This window comes from Chiloscyllium plagiosum, unplaced genomic scaffold (genome assembly GCF_037043375.1).
Source record: "Chiloscyllium plagiosum isolate Xiang-an unplaced genomic scaffold, Cpla_swu_hap1 HiC_scaffold_201, whole genome shotgun sequence".
Classification (NCBI taxonomy): domain Eukaryota; kingdom Metazoa; phylum Chordata; class Chondrichthyes; order Orectolobiformes; family Hemiscylliidae; genus Chiloscyllium; species Chiloscyllium plagiosum.
This window is the reverse complement of record NW_028270340.1, coordinates 27,889-47,500: the sequence shown is the minus strand read 5'-3', so window position 1 is coordinate 47,500 and position 19,612 is coordinate 27,889.

The window sequence follows — 19,612 nt, the reverse complement described above, 5'->3', positions numbered from 1 at the left end:
GGCGTTACCGTCACTGAATCCTCCTCCCCCCACTATCAACATCCTGGGGGTTCCCATTGAGAGAGAATCTAAACATCGCCCCCTTGACGTTCAATGGTGTTACCGTCACTGAATCCCCCCTCTCCCCCACTGTCAACATCCTGGGGGTTCCCATTGAGAGAGAATCTAACCATCGCCCCCTTGATGTTCAATGGCGTTACCGTCACTGAATCCCGCCCCCCTCCCCCCACTATCAACATCCTGGGGGCTCCCAGTGAGAGAGAATCTAACCATCGCCCCCTTGACGTTCAATGGTGTTACCGTCACTGAATCCCCCCTCTCCCCCCCCACTATCAACATCCTGGGGGCTCCCATTGAGAGAGAATCTAACCATCGCCCCCTTGACGTTCGATGGCGATACCGTCACTGAATCCCCCCTCCCCCACTATCAACATCCTGGGGGTTCCCATTGAGAGAGAATCTAACCATCGCCCCCTTGACGTTCAATGGCGTTACCGTCACTGAATCCCCCCTCCCCCCACTATCAACATCCTGGGGGTTCCCATTGAGAGAGAATCTAACCATCGCCCCCTTGACGTTCAATGGCGTTACCGTCACTGAATCCCCCCTCCCCCCGCCACTATCAACATCCTGGGAGTTCCCATTGAGAGAGAATCTAACCATCGCCCCCTTGACGTTCAATGGTGTTACCGTCACTGAATCCCCCCCCTCCCCCCACTATCAACATCCTGGGGGCTCCCATTGAGAGAGAATCTAACCATCGCCCCCTTGACGTTCAATGGTGTTACCGTCACTGAATCCCCACTCCCCCCACTATCAACATCCTGGGGGTTCCCATTGAGAGGGAATCTAACCATCGCCCCCTTGACGTTCAATGGTGTTACCTTCACTGAATCCCCCCTCCCCCCCCACTATCAACATCCTGGGGGTTCCCATTGAGAGAGAATCTAACCATCGCCCCCTTGATGTTCAATGGTGTTACCGTCACTGAATCCCCCCTCCCCCCCACTATCAACATCCTGGGGGTTCCCATTGAGAGAGAATCTAACCATCGCCCCCTTGACGTTCAATGGCGTTACCGTCACTGAATCCCCACCCCCCCCACTATCAACATCCTGGGGGTTCCCATTGAGAGAGAATCTAACCATCGCCCCCTTGACGTTCAATGGCGTTACCTTCACTGAATCCCCCCTCCCCCCCACTATCAACATCCTGGGGGTTCCCATTGAGAGAGAATCTAACCATCGCCCCCTTGACGTTCAATGGTGTTACCGTCACTGAATCCCCCCTCTCCACCACTATCAACATCCTGGGGGTTCCCATTGAGAGAGAACCTAACCATCGCCCCCTTGACGTTCAATGGCGTTACCGTCACTGAATCCCCCCCCTCCCCCCCCACTATCAACATCCTGGGGGCTCCCAGTGAGAGAGAATCTAACCATCGCCCCCTTGACGCTCAATGGTGTTACCGTCACTGAATCCCCCCTCTCCACCACTATCAACATCCTAGGGGTTCCCATTGAGAGAGAATCTAACCATCGCCCCCTTGACGTTCAATGGTGTTACCGTCACTGAATCACCCCTCCCCCCACTATCAACATCCTGGGGGTTCCCATTGAGAGAGAATCTAACCATCGCCCCCTTGATGTTCAATGGTGTTACCGTCACTGAATCCCCCCCCCCCCCCCCCCACTATCAACATCCTGGGGGCTCCCATTGAGAGAGAATCTAACCATCGCCCCCTTGACGTTCAATGGTGTTACCATCACTGAATCCCCCCTCCCCCCCACTATCAACATCCTGGGGGTTCCCATTGAGAGAGAATCTAACCATCGCCCCCTTGACGTTCAATGGTGTTACCGTCACTGAATCCCCCCTCCCCCCCACTATCAACATCCTGGGGGTTCCCATTGAGAGAGAATCTAACCATCGCCCCCTTGACGTTCAATGGTGTTACCGTCACTGAATCCCCCCTCCCCCCACTATCAACATCCTGGGGGCTCCCATTGAGAGAGAATCTAACCATCGCCCCCTTGACGTTCAATGGCGTTACCGTCACTGAATCCCCCCTCCCCCCCACTATCAACATCCTGGGGGCTCCCACTCACATGCACACTCTCTCTTTCGCGTGCACACACACACTCACATGCACACACTCTCTCTTTCTCGTGCGCACACACACTCACATGCACACTCTCTCTTTCTCGTGCAAACACATACTCACATGCACACTCTCTCTCATGCATGCACACACTCACAAGCACACTGTCTTGTGCACACACTCACATGCACACTCTCTCTTTCTCGTGCAAACACATACTCACATGCACACTCTCTCTCTCATGCATGCACACACTCACAAGCACACTGTCTTGTGCACACACACTCACATGCACCCTCTCTCTTTCGCGTGCACACACACTCACATGCACACTCTCTCTCTTTCTCATGCACGCACACACTCACATGCACACTCTCTTTCCCGTGCACACACACACACTCACATGCACACTCTCTCTCTTTCTCGTGCACACACACACTCACATGCACACACTCTCTTTCTCGTGCACACACACACACACATGCACACACTCTCTTTCTCGTGCACACACACACACATGCATATACTCTCTTTCTCGTGCACACACACACTCACATGCACACACTCTCTCGTGCACACACAAACTCACATGCACACTCTCTCTCTTTCTCATGCACTCACACTCACAAGCAAACACTCTCTTTTACGTGCACACACACATGCACTCTTTCTCGTGCACACACACTCACTTGCACTCTCCCTCGTGCACACACATACTCACATACACACTCTCTCTCTTTCCCGTGCACACACACACTCACATGCACACTCTCTCTCTTTCTCGTGCACACACGCACACACTCACATGCACACTCTCTCGTGCACACACACACTCAAATGCACAATGCCTCGTGCACACACACCCTCACATGCATACACTCTTTCTCGTGCACACACAAAGACTGACATGTACACTCTCTCTCCTTCCCTTGCACACACACTCACTCTCTTTCCCATGCACACTCTCTCTCTTTCCCGTGCACAAACACTCACATGCACACTCTCTCTCTTTCTCGTGCACACACACACTCATTCACATGCACACTGTTTCATGCACACACACATTCACATGCACAGTGCCTCATGCACACACACCCTCACATACATACTCGCTTTCTCGTGCACACACACACTCACATGCACAGTGTTTTGTACACACACACTCAAATGCACTGTCTTGTGCACACAAACACTCACATACACACACTCTCTTTCTCGTGCGCATGCACACTCTCACTCTTACACGTGCGCACACACTTACATGCACACTCTCTCTTTCCCGTGCACACACACTCACATGCACACTCTCTCTTTCTCGTGCAAACACATACTCACATGCACACTCTCTCTCTCATGCATGCACACACTCACAAGCACACTGTCTTGTGCACACACTCACATGCACACTCTCTTTCTCGTGCACACACACATGCACACTCTCTCTTTCGCGTGCACACACAATCACATGCACACTCTCTCTCTTTCTTGTGCACGCACACACTCACATGCACACTCTCTTTCCCGTGCACACACACACTCACATGCACACTCTCTCTCTTTCTCGTGCGCACACACACTCACATGCACTCTCTCTTTCTCGTGCACACATACTCACATGCACACACTCTCTTTCTCGTGCACACACACACACACATGCACACACTCTCTTTCTCGTGCGCACACACACTTACATGCACACTCTCTTTCCTGTGTGCACACACACTCACATGCACACACTCTCTTTCTCGTGCGCACACACACTCACATGCACACTCTCACTCTTTCCCGTGCGCACACACTTACATGCACACTCTCTCTTTCTCGTGCACACACATACTCACATGCACACTCTCTCTTTCCCGTGCACACACACACTCACATGCACACTCTCTCTTTCCCGTGCACACACACTCACATGCACACTCTCTCTTTCTCGTGCAAACACATACTCACATGCACACTCTCTCTCTCGTGCATGCACACACTCACAAGCACACTGTCTTGTGCACACACACTCACATGCACACTCTCTTTCTCGTGCACACACACATGCACACTCTCTCTTTCGCGTGCACACACACACTCACATGCACACTCTCTTTCCCGTGCACACACACACACTCTCTCTCTTTCTCGTGCACACACACACACTCACGTGCACACACTCTCTTTCTCGTGCACACACACACACTCACATGCACACACTCTCTCGTGCACACACACACTCACATGCACACACTCTCTCGTGCGCACACGCACTCACAAGCACACTCTCTCTCTTTCCCGTGCACATACACACTCACATGCACAGTCTCTCTTTCCCGTGCACACACACTCACATGCACACTCTCTCTCTTTCTCGTGCGCACACACACTCACATGCACACACTCTCTTTCTCGTGCGCACACACACTCAAATGCACACTCTCTCGTGCACGCACACACTCACAAGCACACTGTCTTGTGCACACACACATGCACACTCTCTCTATCTCATGCACACACACACTCACATGTACACACTCTCTTTCTCGTGCGCACACACTCACATGCACACTCTCTCTCTTTCCTGTGCGCACACACACTCACATGCACACACACTCTTTCTCGTGCGCACACACACTCACATGCACACTCTCTCTCTTTCCCGTGCACACACACTTACATGCACACTCTCTGTTTCCCGTGCACACACACTCACATGCACACTCTCTCTTTCTCGTGCAAACACATACTCACATGCACACTCTCTCTCTCGTGCATGCACACACTCACAAGCACACTGTCTTGTGCACACACATTCACATGCACACTCTCTCTTTCTCGTGCACACACACATGCACAGTCTTTCGCATGCACACACGCACTCACATGCACTCTCTCTCGTGCACACACACTCACATGCACACACTCTCTTTCTTGTGCGCACACGCACTCACAAGCACACTCTCTCTCTTTCCTGTGCACATACACACTCACATGCACACTCTCTCTTTCGCGTGCACACACACGCTCACATGCACACTCTCTTTCTCGTGCACACACACACTCACATGCACACTCTCTCTATCCCGTGCACACACACTCACATGCACACTCTCTCTATCCCGTGCACACACACTCACATGCACACTCTCTCTATCCCGTGCACACACACACTCACATGCACACTCTCTCTATCTCGTGCACACACACACTCACATGCACACACTCTCTATCCCGTGCACACACACACTCACATGCACACACTCTCTTTCTCGTGCACACACACACACTCACATGCACACTCTCTCTCTTTTCCGTGCACACACACTCACATGCACACACTCTCTATCCCGTGCACACACACACTCACATGCACACACTCTCTTTCTCGTGCACACACACACACTCACATGCACACTCTCTCTCTTTTCCGTGCACACACACTCACATGCACACTCTCTCTTTCTCGTGCACGCACACTCACATGCACACTCTCTCTTTCTCGTGCAAACACATACTCACATGCACATTCTCTCGTGCATGCACACACTCACAAGCACACTGTCTTGTGCACACACACTCACATGCACACTCTCTCTCTCATGCATGCACACATGCACAGTCTTTCGCGTGCATACACACACTCACATGCACACTCTCTCTCTCATGCATGCACACATGCACAGTCTTTCGCGTGCATACACACACTCACATGCACACTCTCTCTTTCCCGTGCACACACACTCACATGCACACTCTCTCTCTTTCTCATGCACACACACACTCACATGCACACTCTCTCTCTTTCTCATGCACACACACACTCACATGCACTCTCTCTTTCTCGTGCACACACACTCACATGCACACACTCTCTTTCTCGTGCACACACACACTCACATGCACACACTCTCTTTCTCGTGCACACACACACACTCACATGCACACACTCTCTTTCTCGTGCACACACACACACTCACATGCACACACTCTCTTTCTCGTGCACACAAACACACTCACATGCCCCCATCTCTTTCTCGTGCGCACACACACTCACATGCACACACTCTCTTTCTCATGCACACACACACTCACATGCACACTCTCTTTCTCGTGCACACACACTCACATGCACACTCTCTCTATCCCGTGCACAGACACACTCACATGCACACTCTATCTCGTGCACACACACACTCACATGCACATACTATCTCGTGCACACACACACTCACATGCACACTCTCTCTGTTTCCCGTGCACACACACTCACATGCACACTCTCTCTTTCTCGTGCGCACACACACTCACATGCACACTCTCTCTTTCTTGTGTGCACACACACTCACATGCACACACTCTTTTTCTCGTGCACGCACACATACTCAAATGCACACTCTCTTGTGCAGGCACACACTCACAAGCACACTGTCTTGTGCACACACACTCACATGCACACACTCTCTTTCTCGTGCGCACACACACTCACATGCACACTCTCTTTCCTGTGCGCACACACTCACATGCACACACTCTCTTTCTCGTGCGCACACACACTCACATGCACACACACACTTTCTCGTGCGCACACACACTCACATGCACACTCTCTCTCTTTCTCATGCACGCACACACTCACATGCAAACTCTCTTTCGCGTGCGCACACACTCACATGCACACTCTCTCTTTCTCGTGCAAACACATACTCACATGCACATTCTCTCATGCATGCACACACTCACAAGCACACTGTCTTGTGCACACACACTCACATGCACACTCTCTCTCTCATGCACGCACACACTCACATGCACACACTCTCTTTCTCGTGCACACACACACACTCACATGCACACACTCTCTTTCTCGTGCACACAACACACTCACATGCCCCCATCTCTTTCTCGTGCGCACACACACTCACATGCACACTCTCTCTTTCTCATGCACGCACACACTCACATGCACACTCTCTTTCCCGTGCACACACACACTCACATGCACACTCTCTCTCTTTCTCATGCACACACACACTCACATGCACTCTCTCTTTCTCGTGCACACACACTCACATGCACACACTCTCTTTCTCGTGCACACACACACTCACATGCACACACTCTCTTTCTCGTGCACACACACACACTCACATGCACACACTCTCTTTCTCGTGCACACACACACACACTCACATGCACACACTCTCTTTCTCGTGCACACAAACACACTCACATGCCCCCATCTCTTTCTCGTGCGCACACACACTCACATGCACACTCTCTCTTTCTCATGCACACACACACTCACATGCACACACTCTTTCTCGTGCACACACACTCACATGCACACTCTCTCTATCCCGTGCACAGACACACTCACATGCACACTCTATCTCGTGCACACACACACTCACATGCACATACTATCTCGTGCACACACACACTCACATGCACACTCTCTCTGTTTCCCGTGCACACACACTCACATGCACACTCTCTCTTTCTCGTGCGCACACACACTCACATGCACACTCTCTCTTTCTTGTGTGCACACACACTCACATGCACACACTCTTTTTCTCGTGCATGCACACATACTCAAATGCACACTCTCTCGTGCAGGCACACACTCACAAGCACACTGTCTTGTGCACACACACTCACATGCACACTCTCCCTTTCGCGTGCACACACACACTCACATGCACACTCCATCTCTTTCTCGTGCACACACACACTCACATGCACACTCTCTTTCTCGTGCACGCACACACTCACATGCACACTCTCTTTCTCATGCACGCACACACTCACATGCACACTCTCTTTCTCGTGCACACACACACACACTCACATGCACACACACACTCACATGCACACACTCTCTTTCTCGTGCGCACACACACTCACATGCACACTCTCTTTCCTGTGCGCACACACTCACATGCACACACACTCTTTCTCGTGCGCACACACACTCACATGCACACTCTCTCTCTTTCTCATGCACGCACACACTCACATGCACACTCTCTCTCTTTCTCGTGCACACACACACTCACATGCAAACTCTCTTTCGCGTGCGCACACACTCACATGCACACTCTCTCTTTCACGTGCACACACACATGCACACTCTCCCTTTCGCGTGCACACACACACTCACATGCACACTCCATCTCTTTCTCGTGCACACACACACTCACATGCAAACTCTCTTTCGCGTGCGCACACACTCACATGCACACTCTCTCTTTCACGTGCACACACACACTCACATGCACACTCTCTCTCTTTCTCATGCACGCACACACTCACATGCACACTCTCTCTTTCTCGTGCGCGCACACACTCACATGCACACTCTCTCTTTCTCGTGCACACACACACTCACATGCACACTCTCTCTCTTTCTCATGCACGCACACACTCACATGCACACTCTCTCTTTCCCGTGCGCACACACACTCACATGCACACTCTCTCTTTCTCGTGCGCACACACACTCACATGCACACTCTCTCTTTCTCGTGCACACACACTCACATGCACACTCTCTCTTTCACGTGCACACACACATGCACACTCTCCCTTTCGCGTGCACACACACACTCACATGCACACTCCATCTCTTTCTCGTGCACACACACACTCACATGCAAACTCTCTTTCGCATGCGCACACACTCACATGCACACTCTCTCTTTCACGTGCACACACACACTCACATGCACACTCTCTCTCTTTCTCATGCACACACACACTCACATGCACACTCTCTCTTTCTCGTGCGCGCACACACTCACATGCACACTCTCTCTTTCTCGTGCACACACACACTCACATGCACACTCTCTCTCTTTCTCATGCACGCACACTCACATGCACACTCTCTCTTTCTCGTGCACACACACACTCACATGCACACTCTCTCTCTTTCTCATGCACACACACACTCACATGCACACTCTCTCTTTCCCGTGCGCACACACACTCACATGCACACTCTCTCTTTCTCGTGCGCACACACACTCACATGCACACTCTCTCTTTCTCGTGCACACACACACTCACATGCACACTCTCTCTTTCTCATGCACGCACACACTCACATGCAAACTCTCTTTCGCGTGCGCACACACTCACATGCACACTCTCTCTTTCACGTGCACACACACATGCACACTCTCCCTTTCGCGTGCACACACACACTCACATGCACACTCCATCTCTTTCTCGTGCACACACACACTCACATGCAAACTCTCTTTCGCGTGCGCACACACTCACATGCACACTCTCTCTTTCACGTGCACACACACACTCACATGCACACTCTCTCTCTTTCTCATGCACGCACACACTCACATGCACACTCTCTCTTTCTCGTGCGCGCACACACTCACATGCACACTCTCTCTTTCTCGTGCACACACACACTCACATGCACACTCTCTCTCTTTCTCATGCACGCACACTCACATGCACACTCTCTCTTTCCCGTGCGCACACACACTCACATGCACACTCTCTCTTTCTCGTGCGCACACACACTCACATGCACACTCTCTCTTTCTCGTGCACACACACACTCACATGCACACTCTCTCTTTCTCATGCACGCATTCACTCACATGCAAACTCTTTCGCGTGCGCACACACTCACATGCACACTCTCTCTTTCACATGCACACACACACTCACATGCACACTCTCTCTCTTTCTCATGCACGCACACACTCACATGCAAACTCTCTTTCGCGTGCGCACACACTCACATGCACACTCTCTCTTTCTCGTGCAAACACATACTCACATGCACATTCTCTCGTGCATGCACACACTCACAAGCACACTGTCTTGTGCACACACACTCACATGCACACTCTCTCTCTCATGCATGCACACATGCACAGTCTTTCGCGTGCATACACACACTCACATGCACACTCTCTCTTTCTCATGCACGCACACACTCACATGCACACTCTCTTTCCCGTGCACACACACACTCACATGCACACTCTCTCTCTTTCTCATGCACACACACACTCACATGCACTCTCTCTTTCTCGTGCACACACACTCACATGCACACACTCTCTTTCTCGTGCACACACAAACACTCACATGCACACACTCTCTTTCTCGTGCACACACACACACTCACATGCACACACTCTCTTTCTCGTGCACACAAACACACTCACATGCCCCCATCTCTTTCTCGTGCGCACACACACTCACATGCACACTCTCTCTTTCTCATGCACACACACACTCACATGCACACTCTCTTTCTCGTGCACACACACTCACATGCACACTCTCTCTATCCCGTGCACAGACACACTCACATGCACACTCTATCTCGTGCACACACACATTCACATGCACATACTATCTCGTGCACACACACACTCACATGCACACTCTCTCTGTTTCCCGTGCACACACACTCACATGCACACTCTCTCTTTCTCGTGCGCACACACACTCACATGCACACTCTCTCTTTCTTGTGTGCACACACACTCACATGCACACACTCTTTTTCTTGTGCACGCACACATACTCAAATGCACACTCTCTCGTGCACGCACACACTCACAAGCACACTGTCTTGTGCACACACACTCACATGCACACACTCTCTTTCGCGTGCACACACACACTCACATGCACACTCTCTGTCTCGTGCATGCACACACTCACATGCACACTCTCTTTCTCATGCACGCACACACTCACATGCACACTCTCTTTCTCGTGCACACACACACACACTCACATGCACACACACACTCACATGCACACACTCTCTTTCTCGTGCGCACACACACTCACATGCACACTCTTTCCTGTGCGCACACACTCATATGCACACACACTCTTTCTCGTGCGCACACACACTCACATGCACACACACTCTTTCTCGTGCGCACACACTCACATGCACACTCTCTCTCTTTCCCGTGCACACACACTTACATGCACACTCTCTCTTTCCTGTGCACACACACTCACATGCACACTCTCTCTTTCTCGTGCACACACATACTCACATGCACACTCTCTCTCTCGTGCATACACACACTCACAAGCACACTGTCTTGTGCACACACACTCACATGCACACTCTCTCTTTCTCATGCACACACACATGCACACTCTCTCTTTCGCGTGCACACACACACTCACATGCACACTCTCTTTCCCGTGCACACACACACACTCACATGCATACTCTCTCTCTTTCTCGTGCACACACACTCACATGCACACACTCTCTTTCTCGTGCACACACACACTCACATGCACACACTCTCTTTCTTGTGCACACACTCACATGCACACTCTCTCTCTTTCCCGTGCACATACACACTCACATGCACACTCTCTCTTTCTCGTGCACACACACACTCACAAGCACACTCTCTCTCTCTTTCCCGTGCACACACACTCACAAGCACACTCTCTCTCTTTCCCGTGCACACACACTCACATGCACACTCTCTCTTTCTCGTGCACACACATACTCACATGCACACTCTCTCTCTCGTGCATACACACACTCACAAGCACACTGTCTTGTGCACACACACTCACATGCACACTCTCTCTTTCTCGTGCACACACACATGCACACTCTCTCTTTCGCGTGCACACACACACTCACATGCACCCTCTCTTTCCCGTGCACACACACACACTCACACGCATACTCTCTCTCTTTCTCGTGCACACACACTCACATGCACACACTCTCTTTCTCGTGCACACACACACACTCACATGCACACACTCTCTTTCTCGTGCACACACACACACTCACATGCACACACTCTCTTTCTCGTGCACACACACACACTCACATGCACACTCTCTCTCTTTCCCGTGCACATACACACTCACATGCACACTCTCTTTCTCGTGCGCACACGCACTCACAAGCACACTCTCTCTCTCTTTCCCGTGCACATACACACTCACATGCACACTCTCTCTCTCATGCACACACGTACTCACATGCACACTCTCTCGTGCATGCACACACACATGCACACTCTCTCTCTTTCCCCTGCGCACACACACTCACATGCACACTCTCTTTCCCGTGCACCCACACACACTCACATGCACACTCTCTCTTTCTCGTGCACACATACACTCACATGCACACACTCTCTTTCCCATGCACACACACTCACATGCACACTCTCTCTCTCTCGTGCACGCACACACTCACAAGCACACTGTCTCGTGGACACACACTCACATGCACACTCTCTCTCTCTCGTGCACGCACACACTCACAAGCACACTGTCTCGTGGACACACACTCACATGCACACTCTCTCTCTCTCGTGCACGCACACACTCACAAGCACACTGTCTCGTGGACACACACTCACATGCACACTCTCTTTCTCGTGCCCACACACTCACATGCACACTCTCTCTTTCTCGTACATGCACACAAGCACACTCTCTCTCTCTTTCTCATGCACTCATACTCACAAGCAAACACTCTCTCGTGCACACACACATGCACTCTTTCTCGTGCAGACACACTCACATGCGGACTCTCTTTCTCATGCACACACACACTCACATGCACACTCTCTCTGTTTCTCGAACACACACACTCACATGCACACTCTCTCGTGCACACACACACACTCACATACACACTCTCTCTCTTTCTCATGCACACACACACATGCACACACTCTCTTTCTCGTGCACACACACTCACATGCACACACTCTCTTTCTTTTGCACACACACTCACATGCACGCTCTTTCTTGTGCACACACACACTTACATGCACACACTTTCTTGTGCACACACTCTCACATGCACACTCTCTCTTTCACGTGCACACACACATGCACACTCTCCCTTTCGCATGCACACACACACTCACATGCACACTCCATCTCTTTCTCGTGCACACACACACTCACATGCAAACTCTCTTTCGCGTGCGCACACACTCACATGCACACTCTCTCTTTCACGTGCACACACACACTCTCTCTCTTTCTCATGCACGCACACACTCACATGCACACTCTCTTTCGCGTGCGCACACACTCACATGCACACTCTCTCTTTCTCGTGCAAACACATACTCACATGCACATTCTCTCGTGCATGCACACACTCACAAGCACACTGTCTTTTGCACACACACTCACATGCACACTCTCTCTCTCGTGCATGCACACACTCACAAGCACACTGTCTTGTGCACACACATTCACATGCACACTCTCTCTTTCTCGTGCACACACACATGCACAGTCTTTCGCATGCACACACGCACTCACAGGCACTCTCTCTCGTGCACACACACTCACATGCACACACTCTCTTTCTTGTGCGCACACGCACTCACAAGCACACTCTCTCTCTTTCCTGTGCACATACACACTCACATGCACACTCTCTCTTTCTCATGCACACACACGCTCACATGCACACTCTCTTTCTCGTGCACACACACACTCACATGCACACTCTCTCTATCCGGTGCACACACACTCACATGCACACTCTCTCTATCCCGTGCACACACACTCACATGCACACTCTCTCTATCCCGTGCACACACACACTCACATGCACACTCTCTCTATCTCGTGCACACACACACTCACATGCACACACTCTCTATCCCGTGCACACACACACTCACATGCACACACTCTCTTTCTCGTGCACACACACACACTCACATGCACACTCTCTCTCTTTTCCGTGCACACACACTCACATGCACACACTCTCTATCCCGTGCACACACACACTCACATGCACACACTCTCTTTCTCGTGCACACACACACACTCACATGCACACTCTCTCTTTCTCGTGCACGCACACACTCACATGCAAACTCTCTTTCGCGTGCGCACACACTCACATGCACACTCTCTCTTTCTCGTGCAAACACATACTCACATGCACATTCTCTCGTGCATGCACACACTCACAAGCACACTGTCTTGTGCACACACACTCACATGCAGACTCTCTCTCTCATGCATGCACACATGCACAGTCTTTCGCGTGCATACACACACTCACATGCACACTCTCTCTTTCCCGTGCACACACACTCACATGCACACTCTCTCTCTTTCTCATGCACACACACACTCACATGCACACTCTCTCTCTTTCTCATGCACACACACACTCACATGCACTCTCTCTTTCTCGTGCACACACACTCACATGCACACACTCTCTTTCTCGTGCACACACACACTCACATGCACACACTCTCTTTCTCGTGCACACACACGCACTCACATGCACACACTCTCTTTCTCGTGCACACACACACACTCACATGCACACACTCTCTTTCTCGTGCACACAAACACACTCACATGCCCCCATCTCTTTCTCGTGCGCACACACACTCACATGCACACTCTCTCTTTCTCATGCACACACACACTCACATGCACACTCTCTTTCTCGTGCACACACACTCACATGCACACTCTCTCTATCCCGTGCACAGACACACTCACATGCACACTCTATCTCGTGCACACACACACTCACATGCACATACTATCTCGTGCACACACACACTCACATGCACACTCTCTCTGTTTCCCGTGCACACACACTCACATGCACACTCTCTCTTTCTCGTGTGCACACACACTCACATGCACACACTCTCTTTCTTGCGTCCACACACACTCACATGCACACACTCTTTTTCTCGTGCACGCACACATACTCAAATGCACACTCTCTTGTGCAGGCACACACTCACAAGCACACTGTCTTGTGCACACACACTCACATGCACACACTCTCTTTCTCGTGCGCACACACACTCACATGCACACTCTCTTTCCTGTGCGCACACACTCACATGCACACACACTCTTTCTCGTGCGCACACACACTCACATGCACACACACACTTTCTCGTGCGCACACACACTCACATGCACACTCTCTCTCTTTCCCGTGCACACACTCACATGCACACTCTCTCTCTTTCTCATGCACGCACACACTCACATGCAAACTCTCTTTCGCGTGCGCACACACTCACATGCACACTCTCTCTTTCTCGTGCAAACACATACTCACATGCACATTCTCTCATGCATGCACACACTCACAAGCACACTGTCTTGTGCACACACACTCACATGCACACTCTCTCTCTCATGCACGCACACACTCACATGCACACACTCTCTTTCTCGTGCACACACACACACTCACATGCACACACTCTCTTTCTCGTGCACACAAACACACTCACATGCCCCCATCTCTTTCTCGTGCGCACACACACTCACATGCACACTCTCTCTTTCTCATGCACGCACACACTCACATGCACACTCTCTTTCCCGTGCACACACACACTCACATGCACACTCTCTCTCTTTCTCATGCACACACACACTCACATGCACTCTCTCTTTCTCGTGCTCACACACTCACATGCACACACTCTCTTTCTCGTGCACACACACACTCACATGCACACACTCTCTTTCTCGTGCACACACACACACTTACATGCACACACTCTCTTTCTCGTGCACACACACACACTCACATGCACACACTCTCTTTCTCGTGCACACAAACACACTCACATGCCCCCATCTCTTTCTAGTGCGCACACACACTCACATGCACACTCTCTCTTTCTCATGCACACACACACTCACATGCACACACTCTTTCTCGTGCACACACACTCACATGCACACTCTCTCTATCCCGTGCACAGACACACTCACATGCACACTCTATCTCGTGCACACACACACTCACATGCACATACTATCTCGTGCACACACACACTCACATGCACACTCGCTCTGTTTCCCGTGCACACACACTCACATGCACACTCTCTCTTTCTCGTGCGCACACACACTCACATGCACACTCTCTCTTTCTTGTGTGCACACACACTCACATGCACACACTCTTTTTCTCGTGCACGCACACATACTCAAATGCACACTCTCTCGTGCACGCACACACTCACAAGCACACTGTCTTGTGCACACACACTCACATGCACACACTCTCTTTCACGTGCACACACACATGCACACTCTCCCTTTCGCGTGCACACACACTCACATGCACACTCCATCTCTTTCTCGTGCACACACACACTCACATGCACACTCTCTTTCTCGTGCACGCACACACTCACATGCACACTCTCTTTCTCATGCACGCACACACTCACATGCACACTCTCTTTCTCGTGCACACACACACACACACTCACATGCACACACACACTCACATGCACACACTCTCTTTCTCGTGCGCACACACACTCACATGCACACTCTCTTTCCTGTGCGCACACACTCACATGCACACACACTCTTTCTCGTGCGCACACACACTCACATGCACACTCTCTCTCTTTCTCATGCACGCACACACTCACATGCACACTCTCTCTCTTTCTCGTGCACACACACACTCACATGCAAACTCTCTTTCGCGTGCGCACACACTCACATGCACACTCTCTCTTTCACGTGCACACACACATGCACACTCTCCCTTTCGCGTGCACACACACACTCACATGCACACTCCATCTCTTTCTCGTGCACACACACACTCACATGCAAACTCTCTTTCGGGTGCGCACACACTCACATGCACACTCTCTTTTTCACTTGCACACACACACTCACATGCACACTCTCTCTCTTTCTCATGCACGCACACACTCACATGCACACTCTCTCTTTCTCGTGCGCGCATACACTCACATGCACACTCTCTCTTTCTCGTGCACACACACACTCACATGCACACTCTCTCTCTTTCTCATGCACGCACACACTCACATGCACACTCTCTCTTTCCCGTGTGCACACACACTCACATGCACACTCTCTCTTTCTCGTGCGCACACACACTCATATGCACACTCTCTCTTTCTCGTGCACACACACACTCACATGCACACTCTCTCTCTTTCTCATGCACGCACACACTCACATGCACACTCTCTCTTTCCCGTGCGCACACACACTCACATGCACACTCTCTCTTTCTCGTGCGCACACACACTCATATGCACACTCTCTCTTTCTCGTGCGCACACACACTCATATGCACACTCTCTTTCTTTCCCGTGCACACACACTCACATGCACACTCTCTCTCTTTCTCATGCACGCACACACTCACATGCAAACTCTCTTTCGCGTGCGCACACACTCACATGCACACTCTCTCTTTCTCGTGCAAACACATACTCACATGCACATTCTCTCATGCATGCACACACTCACAAGCACACTGTCTTGTGCACACACACTCACATGCACACTCTCTCTCTCATGCACGCACACACTCACATGCACACACTCTCTTTCTCGTGCACACACACACACTCACATGCACACACTCTCTTTCTCGTGCACACAAACACACTCACATGCCCCCATCTCTTTCTCGTGCACACACACACTCACATGCACACTCTCTCTTTCTCATGCACGCACACACTCACATGCACACTCTCTTTCCCGTGCACACACACACTCACATGCACACTCTCTCTCTTTCTCATGCACACACACACTCACATGCACTCTCTCTTTCTCGTGCACACACACTCACATGCACACACTCTCTTTCTCGTGCACACACACACTCACATGCACACACTCTCTTTCTCGTGCACACACACACACTTACATGCACACACTCTCTTTCTCGTGCACACACACACACTCACATGCACACACTCTCTTTCTCGTGCACACAAACACACTCACATGCCCCCATCTCTTTCTCGTGCGCACACACACTCACATGCACACTCTCTCTTTCTCATGCACACACACACTCACATGCACACACTCTTTCTCGTGCACACACACTCACATGCACACTCTCTCTATCCCGTGCACAGACACACTCACATGCACACTCTATCTCGTGCACACACACACTCACATGCACATACTATCTCGTGCACACACACACTCACATGCACACTCTCTCTGTTTCCCGTGCACACACACTCACATGCACACTCTCTCTTTCTCGTGCGCACACACACTCACATGCACACTCTCTCTTTCTTGTGTGCACACACACTCACATGCACACACTCTTTTTCTCGTGCACGCACACATACTCAAATGCACACTCTCTCGTGCACGCACACACTCACAAGCACACTGTCTTGTGCACACACACTCACATGCACACACTCTCTTTCACGTGCACACACACATGCACACTCTCCCTTTCGCGTGCACACACACACTCACATGCACACTCCATCTCTTTCTCGTGCACACACACTCACATGCACACTCTCTTTCTCGTGCACGCACACACTCACATGCACACTCTCTTTCTCATGCACGCACACACTCACATGCACACTCTCTTTCTCGTGCACACACACACACACTCACATGCACACACACACTCACATGCACACACTCTCTTTCTCGTGCGCACACACACTCACATGCACACTCTCTTTCCTGTGCGCACACACTCACATGCACACACACTCTTTCTCGTGCGCACACACACTCACATGCACACTCTCTCTCTTTCTCGTGCACACACACACTCACATGCAAACTCTCTTTCGCGTGCGCACACACTCACATGCACACTCTCTCTTTCACGTGCACACACACATGCACACTCTCCCTTTCGCGTGCACACACACACTCACATGCACACTCCATCTCTTTCTCGTGCACACACACACTCACATGCACACTCCATCTCTTTCTCGTGCACACACACACTCACATGCAAACTCTATTTCGCGTGCGCACACACTCACATGCACACTCTCTCTTTCACGTGCACACACACACTCACATGCACACTCTCTCTCTTTCTCATGCACGCACACACTCACATGCACACTCTCTCTTTCTCGTGCGCGCATACACTCACATGCACACTCTCTCTTTCTCGTGCACACACACACTCACATGCACACTCTCTCTCTTTCTCATGCACGCACACACTCACATGCACACTCTCTCTTTCCCGTGCGCACACACACTCACATGCACACTCTCTCTTTCTCGTGCACACATACACTCACATGCACACACTCTCTTTCCCATGCACGCACACACTCACATGCACACTCTCTCTCTCTCGTGCACGCACACACTCACAAGCACACTGTCTCGTGGACACACACTCACATGCACACTCTCTCTCTCTCGTGCACGCACACACTCACAAGCACACTGTCTCGTGGACACACACTCACATGCACACTCTCTCTCTCTCGTGCACGCACACACTCACAAGCACACTGTCTCGTGGACACACACTCACATGCGCACTCTCTTTCTCGTGCCCACACACTCACATGCACACTCTCTCTTTCTCGTACATGCACACAAGCACACTCTCTCTCTCTTTCTCATGCACTCATACTCACAAGCAAACACTCTCTCGTGCACACACACATGCACTCTTTCTCGTGC